At 33.6% G+C, this 12,135-nt stretch overlaps 1 protein-coding gene and 2 long non-coding RNA genes across 4 annotated transcripts in view; all 3 read left to right on the top strand.

The window, feature by feature from the left end:
- The window catches only part of LOC147762152 (uncharacterized), a 235,377-nt gene that overhangs the window by 107,104 nt on the left and 116,138 nt on the right, over nt 1-12,135 (top strand). The window lies entirely within an intron of this gene.
- LOC147762154 (uncharacterized) lies at nt 4,781-8,462 on the top strand. Of its 2 annotated transcripts, XR_015333982.1 has the most exons (4): nt 4,781-5,369; nt 5,558-6,091; nt 6,227-6,781; nt 7,118-8,462. It is a non-coding gene; the product is annotated as an uncharacterized LOC147762154 (long non-coding RNA). The 2 variants fall into 2 exon arrangements; XR_015333981.1 differs by having other exon boundaries at nt 5,558-6,781.
- On the top strand, nt 10,672-11,629 carry LOC147762153 (uncharacterized). The gene is made up of 2 exons (XR_015334129.1): nt 10,672-10,817; nt 11,193-11,629. It is a non-coding gene; the product is annotated as an uncharacterized LOC147762153 (long non-coding RNA).

Raw genomic sequence — 12,135 nt, 5'->3', positions numbered from 1 at the left:
GTCATGCTGTTTTTATGTACAGACACAGATGTGTCTGTACATATTGCCATCACCTGCGTCTGTCGTCGCCGTCGCCGTCGCCGATCATGTCGCCGTCGCCGTGCACTTTCAGCGTTAACACCATAAGTGGAAGACGGTTTTACTTTTTGGCCTAACATTTACAGAGCTGACTAATATTCATAAAACACAGGTCAAGTTCGAAAATCAGCATGATCGGGCCATTATTGTAGAATTTATGCTGTTTTTTCACTTTTTAGCATATATACAACACTGTTAACACATTTCAAGGAAAACAGATAGGCCTGTTGTCATGAAACTCACAGGAGTAATCAATCTTACTAAAACGCAGATCAAGTTCGAAAATCAGCATGATCGGGCCACTATTTTAGTAGTTATGCTGTTTTTTTCACTTTTGAGCATATGTGCAACACTGTTAACACATTTCAAGGAAAACCGATAGACCTGTTGTCATGAAACTCACAGGAGTAATTAATCTTACTAAAACGCAGGTCAAGTTCGAAAATCAGCATAATCGGACCATTATTTTATAAGTTATGCTGTTTTTTCACATTTCCTCAGATTCAATTCTTAGGCATGTTAACAGTCTCATTATTTAACTAATAAGATTCGTAAAAGTGTTTGTTTGACATTTCCTGCATCTTTACAACATTGTTAAATGATTATGTAAAAATGATGGTAAACTTGTTATCATGTATTGTATAATAGAGTTTCAAAAATAGAAATAAACTCATATCATAGCAGTTTGTCAGATTCATTCATTCACTATGTTCAGAATCTCAGAATGGAGGAAATTGGACATTTAACACTGTTCTATTGATATTTTTCCTATCTCATCAATTTTCTTAGTTGATCATATAAAAATGGCAGTAAATTGTTAATTTTGTTATATGTTAAAAAATTGTTAAAAATGGAAAAAAACACATTTCAGGACAGTGCTGCCTTGTCTACATTTTGGCATTTTCAAGGTGTGACTTTGAAGTTCCTTGGGCCTGAAGACCTTTGCTAGGAACATTTTCTGAATATCCATGATACTAATATTTTATTATTAAAAATTGATGGTAATTATCCTGTTAAACATTATGTAATATTGCATCAAAATTTGAAGACACACCTATTTTGGACACTGCTCCCATGATGACCATTTAAGGACAACCATGTCACTTACTGTTCTCAAACTTACAGGAAAGAAACATGGGACTTAAATAAAGCTTCAGTGGGCAATGCAGTTTGTTTGGTAAATTTTTCTGGCAGTTAAACTGTTTTTTTTGTGAAAATTTAATTTTTCACATATTGGCATTTTCAAGGTGTGACTTTGAAGTTCCTTGGGCCTGAAGACCTTTGCTAGGAACATTTTCTGAATATCCATGATACTAATATTTTATTATTAAAAATTGATGGTAATTATCCTGTTAAACATTATGTAATATTGCATCAAAATTTGAAGACACACCTATTTTGGACACTGCTCCCATGATGACCATTTAAGGAAAACCATGTCACTTACTGTTCTCAAACTTACAGGAAAGAAACATGGGACTTAAATAAAGCTTCAGTGGGCAATGCAGTTTGTTTGGTAAATTTTTCTGGCAGTTAAACTGTTTTTTTTTTTTTTTTGTGAAAATTTAATTTTTCACATATTGGCATTTTCAAGGTGTGACTTAAGAACCTCCACGAGCTTGAAGACCCATGCTAATCACATTTTCTGAAAATCCATGATACGGATCTTTTATTATTAAAAACTGATGGTCATTATGCTGTTAAGCATTATGTAATATTGCATTAAAATAGAAGAAAACACAATTTTGGGTGCTGCTGCCATGATGACCATTATGGGAAAACCATGTTACTTATGATTGTCAAACTTTCAAAAAAGAAACAAAGGACTAAAATGCAGCCTGAGCTGGAAAAGCAGTCTAATTGGCTTCTTTTTCTGGAAGATATACATTTTAGTGAAATATTCATTTTTATCATGTTGGCATATTCATTGTGGGACTCGAAGCTCCCATGGACATGAAGCCAAATGGTAATCAAATTTTCTACTTGTCCATGCTATTTATAGTCAATAATCAAAAATTGGTGATAATTATTCTGTAATTTATTATGTAATGTTACATCAAAATTGACAAAAATCTTTTTGCACTGCTACTACAAACATTATGAAAAGAAAACTGTTACTTATTAGTATTTTCAACTTACAAGTATGATTGGTAGGATTGGTATGCAGTTCAAATAAGAAAGCCAGCTCAAATGGGTTATCATTTATTATTGAATTTAAGCAGTTTTATGTGAAATTTTCATTTTTCTCATTCTGGCATATTCAAAGTGTGAACTTAAACTCCCATGGGCTCGAAGCCTTACGCTTGTTTCACATTTCACTTACATTGGTATTACCTGTTGAGCATAATTAAAATTTGATGTTGAATTTGCAGTTAAGCATAATGTACTTTTGCATCAGATTTGACAGTAGCCTGTTTTGTGCATTGTTATTGTCTGCTTTTTGTCTGTACATTTGACAGCTTTGCTGCCTTGTTTCACATTTCCTCAAATTCAATTCTTAGGCATGTTAACAGTCTTATTATTTAATTAATTAGACACATAAAAGTGTTTGTTTGACATTTCCTGCATCTTTACAACATTGTTAGTTGATTATGTAGAAATGATGGTAAACTTGTTATCGTGTATTGTGTAATAAAGTGTCAAAAATGGAAATAAACTCATATCAGTCAGATTCAATCATTTACTATGTTCAGAATGTCAGAATGGAGGAAATTGGACATTTGACACAGTTCTATAGATATTTGTCCCATCTCATCAATTTTCTTAGTTGATCATATAAAAATGGCAGTAAACTGTTTATTTCGTCTTATATTAAAAAAGTGTTAAAAATGGAAATAAACCCATTTCAGCACAGTGCTGTCTAGTTTACATTTTGGCATATTCAAGGTGTCACTTTGAAGTTCCATGGGCATGAAGACCTTTGCTAGTCACATTTTCTGAATATACATGATATTATTAAAAATTGATGATCATTATGGTGTTAAACATTATGTAATATTGCATCAAAATTTGAAAATAAACCTTTTTTGGGCACTGCTCCTATGATGACCATTTAAGGAAAACCATGTCATTTACTGTTCTCAAACTTACAGAAAGAAACATGGGACTTAAATACAGCTTCAGTAGGCAATGCAATCTGTTTGGTAATTCTTTCTGCCGGTTAAACATTTTTTTTTTGTGAAAGTTTAATTTTTCACATATTGGCATTTTCAAGGTGTGACTTTGAAGTTCCACAGGCTTGAAGACCCATGCTAGTCACATTTTCTGAAAATCCATGATACCTTTATTTTATTATTAAAAATTGATTGTCATTTTGCTGTTAACCATTATGTAATATTGCATCAGAATAGAAGAACTCACAATTTTGGGTGCTGCTGCCATGAAAACCATTATGGGAAAACCATGTTACTTATGATTGCCAAACTTTCAAAAAAGAATTACAGGACTAAAATGCAACCTGAGTTGGAAAAGCAGTCTAATTGACTTCTTTTTCTGGAAGTTATACATTTTCAGAGTGTGAACTTGAACTCCTATGGGGCTGAAGCCTTATGCTTGTTACACATTTTACTTACATTGGAATTACCTGTTGAGCATAATTAAAATTTGATGTTGAATTTGCAGTTTAACATAATGTACTTTTGCATCAGAATTGACTGTACCCTATTTTGTTTTTTCCTTTTTTCTTGTCTGTACATTTGACAGCTTTGCTGCCTTGTTATTGTTAAGCATCATTTGTATAGATTTCAGAAACATTGGACAAGATTTGTCAAAATTATTAACGTTTAACTGTTTTGAGTCGTGGAATTTGCCAGTGTTTTCAGTGTAATTTCCAGTTTTTTCAAAGATATTGTCCGAAGAAGAAACTTTTCATTAGACACAGTCATTTGATCAGCTTATCACAGATTTTTATTCTTTTTAAGCATCATTTTTCAAAATTTCAGAAATATTGGACAAGGTTTGACAAAATGAATAACGTTTAACTATTTTAAGTCATGGGATGTTTCAAGATTTAGGACATTGGGAGCATTCACATCGAGAAGAGCCGAGGTCTAGTAAGGCTTCAACCTAAATATGGCGGACCTACATGAAAGGAAGACCGCTTATCCTGTAGTGGTCTCTCCGCCTCTCACATGCCTCCCCACGTGTTGTCCCTCGACCAGTAGAATTGAGCCGAGATAGTTACTGTGCCCCTGCAGGGATGCCATATTTAGGTCGCAGCCTTACTAGACCTCAGCACTTTTGATGTGAATGCTCCCATTGTCAAATATTGTGCTTAGACACTGCGATCTGTGGATTTACAGAACCACTATGCACAATTGATCTAGAAAATTTGCCTGCTCTTGGTGGGTTTTGTAAAAAAAAAAAAATTAATTAATTAGTAGGCAATGATGATGAAGATGATGATGATGATAATGATATCTCAAGTGACAGCCCAACTGCAACAACAACAACAACAGCTAGCACCAGGGCTGCTGTCACACTGCCATCCACAGCAACATGTAGCAGCAGAGGGAGGGTAAAAGAATGAACGTGGAATGAAAACTGAACATTTGACATATTAATGGAAAATATCAGTTTAACAACTGTTGCAAAATTATATTTGTTTTAAAGACAGATTTTTTTTTGGGTTCAGTGCTGAGGGACTGTGGAAGTATTCTAGTCACACATACTTGATTGAAGTCATAAGTAAAAGACTCCATTCCCATAGATATTTAGATCAATCTATCCCCCTGGGGAGTCTCACTAGATTGGTGTCAGCTTAACCGGCTTAAATAGATTGGTGTCAGCTTAACCGGCTTAAATGTCTGTCCCACCTACTGAAAGCTGTACGGGGGTAATTAACTGTCGTGCACGCTCGGCTGACAGCAATTTAGCTTGAACCCCCAGGGAGTTGGGTTGATCCAGATGGATCGATCTAAATCTCCTGAAATGCAGTCAAAGATGTTTTTCTTTTTTGGACTGTTATAATTGTCAAAGTACCTGCACTTGCAATACCTTACCTAGTTGTATTGATTTAATTTGTAAATAAATAATCACTTGTATATATGAAGAAAAAATTTTATTGTCTGAAAGTTCATATAAATCCTCCTCTTTTTTGTTTGTTTTAACAGGTCTGCTTGTATCATCCAGCGCTGTGTGGAGATTTAGAAAGACGATTGGCTGGGTGAAGAGTGGGAAAGCTAGTTAAGGCTACTGTCAACTTGTAAGATTGATCAACCGTCCAAAAAGAGTAAACTGGTGTCGGGAGGCCCTGGCAGTGGAAGAGAAATTTGAGGACATTGTGTTTTCTGGTAAGCAACAATCCACAGATCTGCATGCAAAATACAACATGTTTTGCTGATTAATATTATATAAATATGATGGAATGGTGCAATTTGTAAGATGAGACTGGAAATTCTCAACCAAAATGATAAGATGGAATCAAAGACAAGATACTTCATGTGGACAGTTAGAATTTGATACCTTTTATGATTTTCAGTGAAATCATCATGGACTGTCACCATGGACCTGATAGAAATAAAGCAATCAAGGTGAAAATTGCTGCTGCAAAAGCTGAAAAAGCTGCTAAAATATAATTAAGTTTCCTATGTAGACTAGAGAAGATGTGGCAAGGGTTGAAAACACACTTAAAGATAAGTATAAAATGAAATTACTGGTAAGTTTTAAAAAAATAATAGTATGATTAATGTAGTGATTGTTGTGCTGAAGCTACCTATGGAATAAATTATAAATTTGTTTTTTTTTAAATGGTTATTTGATAAATGATTAAATTAAATATATTTTAATCTGAACACTTATCATTTGTTGTATGTATATATATATAAATCTGCTATACTAATTAAGGTTTTATATTTATTTCAATAGTCAAACCACCTTGCCACACTGGGAGGATATTCTACCAAGGAAGTGGTAGACAGGATCATGTCAAATATTTTTAAAACTAACATTGTTTGCCAGTGTAAAGATCAATTTCAAGGTCACAGTTACCAGCAATTCATTCCAGAAACCCATTGTAAGTAGTAATCTGCATCTTGTATGGGTATATATTGTTTTCCAGATGACAGTTATAGGTAATTTATAGGGGATTTGCTAGTCTTTTCAATGTAATTTTCAGTTTTTTCAGTTAATTATGTTCTTCTTTTTCCAGAGTACAGACATGCTGAAAACTTTTCAGAATGGCTGGACATTTGGACCGGCAGTAATGAAAAATTTGCCGGACTGAATGGATTTTTGCCAGACCGGAAATCACCCAATTTTTTTTTTGAGACGGATACTGCAATTAGGTAGCTCACTTTGTTTGTGAATGTGGTCAGTTTGAAATGGAAAATGCTTTGGGTTTTATATAATTTTATTCTTGAAGTACATCGAACGATGACTGGAAATTCAAAATGGCGCCTCTTAAAACTCTTGTCGGTCCTTTGGACCGACCAAGTCCAATTTTTTATCAGTCCAGACAGTTTCAGCATGTCTGAGAGTACCCTTACTATGAAAAAGCAGGCAGTGAAAGACAGCAGCAAAAGCAGCAGTATGTCTTATCCATGTGTACAATACATGATATTTGGCAAGATTTAGGACATCGTCAAATATTGTGCTAACAGCAACCCATTCCAGAAACCCATTGTGAGGAGTTATCTGCATCTGGCATTGATAGCAAGAAGAAGTCTTGAATGGGTATATATTGATTTCCAGATGACAGTTATAGGTAATTTGCAACCTTCTACACAAACAAACTCAAATCATCACATTTGCTGCTTTCTTTGAGAGTAAATAATACATTGCAATATTGAAATATTTGTTTTGGTTAAGTCTCACACTTCTGATTATAAAGTTCCAATAAACTTGACACTTAAAATGAGACACAGACAACTGATCAGCTTATCACAGATTTTTATTATTGTTAAGCATCATTTGTATAGATTTCAGAAACATTGGACAAGATTTGTCAAAATTATTAACGTTTAACTATTTTAAGTTATGGGATTTGCCAGTCTTTTCAATGTAATTTTCAGTTTTTTCAGTTATATTGTTCTTTTTCCAGAGTACCCTTACCATGAAAAAGCAGGCAGTTAAAGACAGCACCAAGAGCAGCACTATGTCTTATCCATGTGTACAATACATGATATGTTGCAAGATTTAGGACATTGTCAAATATTGTGCTAACAACAACCCATTCCAGAAACCCATTGTAAGGAGTAATCTGTATCTGGCATTGATAGTAAGGAGAAGTCTTGTATGGGTATATATTTTTTTTGCAGATGACAGTTATAGGTAATTTGCAACCTCTTACACAAACAACCTCAAGTCATCACATTTGCTATTTTATTTTATAATCACATTGCAAAATTATTAACATTTAACCATTTTAAGCCATGGAATTTGCCAGTGTTTTCAGTGTAATGATCAGTTTTTTCAAAGATATTGTCGAAAGAAGATACTTTTCATTAGACTCAGTCATTTGATCAGCCTGTCACAGGTTTTTATTGTTGTTAAGCATCATTTGTACAAATTTCAGAAATACTGGACAAGATTTAACAAAATTATTAGCATTTAACTATTTTAAGTCCTGGGATTTGCCAGTCTTTTCAATGTAAATTTCAGTTTTCCCAAATATGTTGTCCCAAAAAACACTTTTCATTAGATACAGTCAACAGATCATCTAATCACAGATTTTTATTGTTGTTAAGCATCATTTGTACAAATTTCAGGAATATTGGACAAGATTTGACAAAAGTGTTAATGTTTAACTATTTTAAGTCCTGGGATTTGCCAGTGTTTTCAGTGTAATTTTCAGTTTTTTCAATATATAGTCGAAGAAGATACCTTTCATTAGATGCAGTCATTTGATCAGCCTATCACAGGTTTTTATTGTTGTTAAGCATCATTTATACAAACTTTAGAAATATTGGACAAGATTTAACAAAATTGTTAATGTTTAACTATTTTAAGTCCTGGGATTTGCCAGTCTTTTCAATGTAAATTTCAGTTTTCCCAAATATATTGTCCCCAAAAGACAATAACTGGTAATAGGCATATACTGATGTTACTGATGTTAAGATGGGTACCCCCTATCACTTCTTTAGTATTTTAAAACCAAGGTTGAGAGATCTAGTTGTCCAGTGGTGTTGTTTGCGCTATTTTAATTCCCCCAAGAGTTAGATAAACAGTATATTGAGATGCCTTTAAAACATGGTTTATTAGGAAATTTTGTCTTGATACTTATCGTTTATTTTTTAATGTATGTGATGGATATATTTGTTTATATTTATCCAGTTAAGTGGACATGGAATTATCACCGTATACTCTTCTCATTCCTGTCTTATAGAACTAATACATGTTTTACATGGAATAGAGTTTTTTACCAAAGTATTATTTAGTAAAAGATATTACCCTTCTAAAAAGCTGAGTTTCAGTTATATTTGAATATTTTTGTGTTTGATTTGTCCATAAAAGAAAGTACATGTTCAAATTTATTATTTTCCAGAAAGGTCAACTGGGTGGACTACCATCTCTACTGGGTGGACTAGCAGCTGTACTGGGTGGACTTCCATCTCTACTGGGTGGACTACCAACTGTACTGGGTGGACTACCATCTCTACTGGGTGGACTACCAACTGTACTGGGTGGACTACCATCTCTACTGGGTGGACTACCAACTGTACTGGGTGGACTACCATCTCTACTGGGTGGACTAGCAGCTGTACTGCACTAAGAGAAACTTGAAAAGAAACATTACCTTGGTATAACATAGTAGAGTATGTTCTAGTGAGAACTGCATGCATATATACACTGCATTATACATGTCTGGTGATGCCTGTCATAACATGTTTCATCTTCTAGTCTTCTCTACTATGATACTGTGATTCTAGACATATCTTAGCAGAGTAGTTTCATCATATATTCTAGTCTTCTCTACTATGATACTGTGATTCAGGCATATCTTAGCAAAGTAGTTTCATCATATATTCTGGTCTTCTCTACTATGATACTGTGATTCTAGGCATATCTTAGCAGAGTAGTTTCATCATATATTCTAGTCTTCTCTACTATGATACTGTGATTCAGGCATATCTTAGCAAAGTAGTTTCATCATATATTCTGGTCTTCTCAACTATGATACTGTGATTCTAGACATATCTTAGCAGAGTAGTTTCATCATATATTCTAGTCTTCTCTACTATGATACTGTGATTCTAGACATATCTTAGCAGAGTAGTTTCATCATATATTCTAGTCTTCTCTACTATGATACTGTGATTCTAGACATATCTTAGCAGAGTAGTTTCATCATATATTCTAGTCTTCTCTACTATGATACTGTGATTCAGGCATATCTTAGCAAAGTAGTTTCATCATATATTCTATTCTTCTCTACTATGATACTGTGATTCTAGACATATCTTAGCAGAGTAGTTTCATCATATATTCTAGTCTTCTCTACTATGATACTGTGATTCTAGACATATCTTAGCAGAGTTGTTTCATCATATATTCTAGTCTTCTCTACTATGATACTGTGATTCTAGGCATGTCTTAATTAGCAGAGTGGTTTCATTATATATATTCTGCCCTTAATATTAATTCTTTGGACAAGGTTATTTTCAATTATGATTAATTCCTCTCATTTTGTTGTTAACCATAGTATAAGATAAATAGAATTATGACCCAATTGCTATGGCAACTAATAAGATGAAATTTAGGAATATATTGATATTAGAACAGAGGCAGTTTTTATCTTTCTCTCAACTGTCTGTAATTACTCTCTGTTATAATTATAAACTCTAACACACAGCAAAAAGATAATTGGGAAAATGCTAAAAGGTGTTCCACTTGGCCGTAAATGACGAAAATGTTGACTGTGGTTTATATTATATTCATTCATAAAAGTAACTAGTCTTATGACATTGTTGAACATCAACAAAGGATTAGAGTGACTTTAGTATAAGAAAGATATTCATATAACATCTAGGTCTTCCTCTAAGCTTCAGTGTATATTTTCAATCAATTTTTGTCATTGTTAGATAAGTAATAGGGAAAGAGAGTATAATAGAAAACTTTTTTATATGTATTTCAGTATTTTAATTTAAAAAAAAACACCAATTATCTGTCATGTATCATAAATGAACATTTTTTGTTTCAGTGTCTGTCTGGTTTCTTTGACTCCAAAGATGGGTCAAAGACTGAAATGGCAAGCTATAAGAACATTATCAATGACATTGGGGTTAAGCCAGAGGAGACACTCTATGTGACAAACACACCAGCAGGTAGGCGCAATTATCCATTAGTGAAAATTGATGTTGCTAGGTTTATCTTACTTTCAGATCGAAAACCTTGATTATATGCATTCAGAAGCTTTGTGTGCATGATTAGAGAATTGTAGCACATTACTAGTTACAAGCTGGTGCAATTTCTACAATGATTTTTGTCCATTTTCTATTCTATGCATGCATGTTTTGAATTGAATTAATATCAGGGTCATATAAATTTGAGTTTGATTCAAAATGCATAATTGAACATAAATTTTTATGGATTGCCCATGAACTAATGTCTAAAATTTACTTCTACCCTTTTTTGTTGTATTTTTCAGAGGCTCAAGCTGCTTGTAAACTGTCGTTGGTGTGTTTCTGTTGAACAGACCAGAGAACCCTGCTTTATCTCAGGACAACCTCAAGGATTACAATGTTATCTCCTCACTGACTGACACCATGTCGGAGACATCAAGTAATTCACAGGCAATTTCGGTAACTTCACGTAATAACTTTTTACTGTAGTCTGTAACTCCTTATAATATGTTATGTAAAGTCTACATAGGCAGAGTAGGCTTGTTTACTATTCTGATTAAGAAGCCATTGATTAGGAAGTTCATGAAGCCATTGTCTTAGTAAGATACTAAAGGGTGTAATATTCAACATATCGTCAGAATGTACTTGAGCAAGCGACGAGTGAACATTAAATGATTGAAACTGATTGATTGAATTATTGTTGTCAGCGTTGGATTTCCTCATAGCAATTTACACATAACTATATGAACTTGGAAGATAATGTTAACATGTTATCCGAATTAAAAGATTCAACGGTGTCCGTATTTCGAGCCCCTTTCTAAATTTGATACATAGCTAAATTTTGCGCGGTCCCGGACAACCAGCAATGAGGCACCTTGTAAGAAAGCAACCAATGGGGCAGATGTGGCCCAGGTCGAGGGTGAGGAGGCAGAGGCTGAAGATGAGGAAGGCGAAGAGGATGTAGTTGATGATGAAGAAGAGGAGGATCTGGATGGAGAGGATGAAGAAGGAGAAGAGGAGGAGGAAGAAAACTGAAAAGACTACGAAAACGATTGACTTTGGAGGATGACTATTCATTCATTTATATATATTTTTATGGGAAGTTATAGGTATATTGTCAGTTACATGATCTCACTACTATTCTCCAGAACACTAAGATGATTTGGTGTAACTGAGAGCTTTACATATTATCTATTACTACAGCACTGTAGTTTTTTCCTGTACTTATATTATACTTATATTTTATACATGTTGTGCACATAAATGTTTTAGATGGCAGCTGTTTTTTTTTTTTTTTGCTGTATTTTGTACTGTACTTTTTAAGTTTACTATACTCTAGTATTGATATTAGGACTTTCTTTAGTATTTTTTAAAAGTCTGGTTCATACCATTTTGTGAATTTTCAGTAACACTGTAAACAATCTGTATTGCATTGAACCTTTGGGTGTTTCTAAGTCAATTTTTTGTTGTTTACACTCCTTTACCATTTCTGGTGCAGATCCATTAGTAGATATGGTTGTGAAATTGACTCATTAATGGTCCTGGATTTTTTTTTTATTTGCAATATTTTGTTCAAATTTTACCGAACTTGCATTAATGGACGTTGTGCTTGATTTAGAGAGTAATCAAATTTTCTTTTTACAAATTAGCAAGAAATGGTGCAAAGCATATTTTCATTTTGTTTCAGGAAGATGTATGGCATCTGTACTGGAAGTTTATTTCCAGGCATTGGACCAAACTTGTGGAATTTGAATCTTTCACTATGTCTGGATCTGTT

This window comes from Lingula anatina, chromosome 4 (assembly GCF_051362555.1).
Source record: "Lingula anatina isolate TDL-2025a chromosome 4, LinAna3.0, whole genome shotgun sequence".
Lineage (NCBI taxonomy): Eukaryota > Metazoa > Brachiopoda > Lingulata > Lingulida > Lingulidae > Lingula > Lingula anatina.
This window is presented reverse-complemented; position numbering and strand designations above follow the sequence as displayed.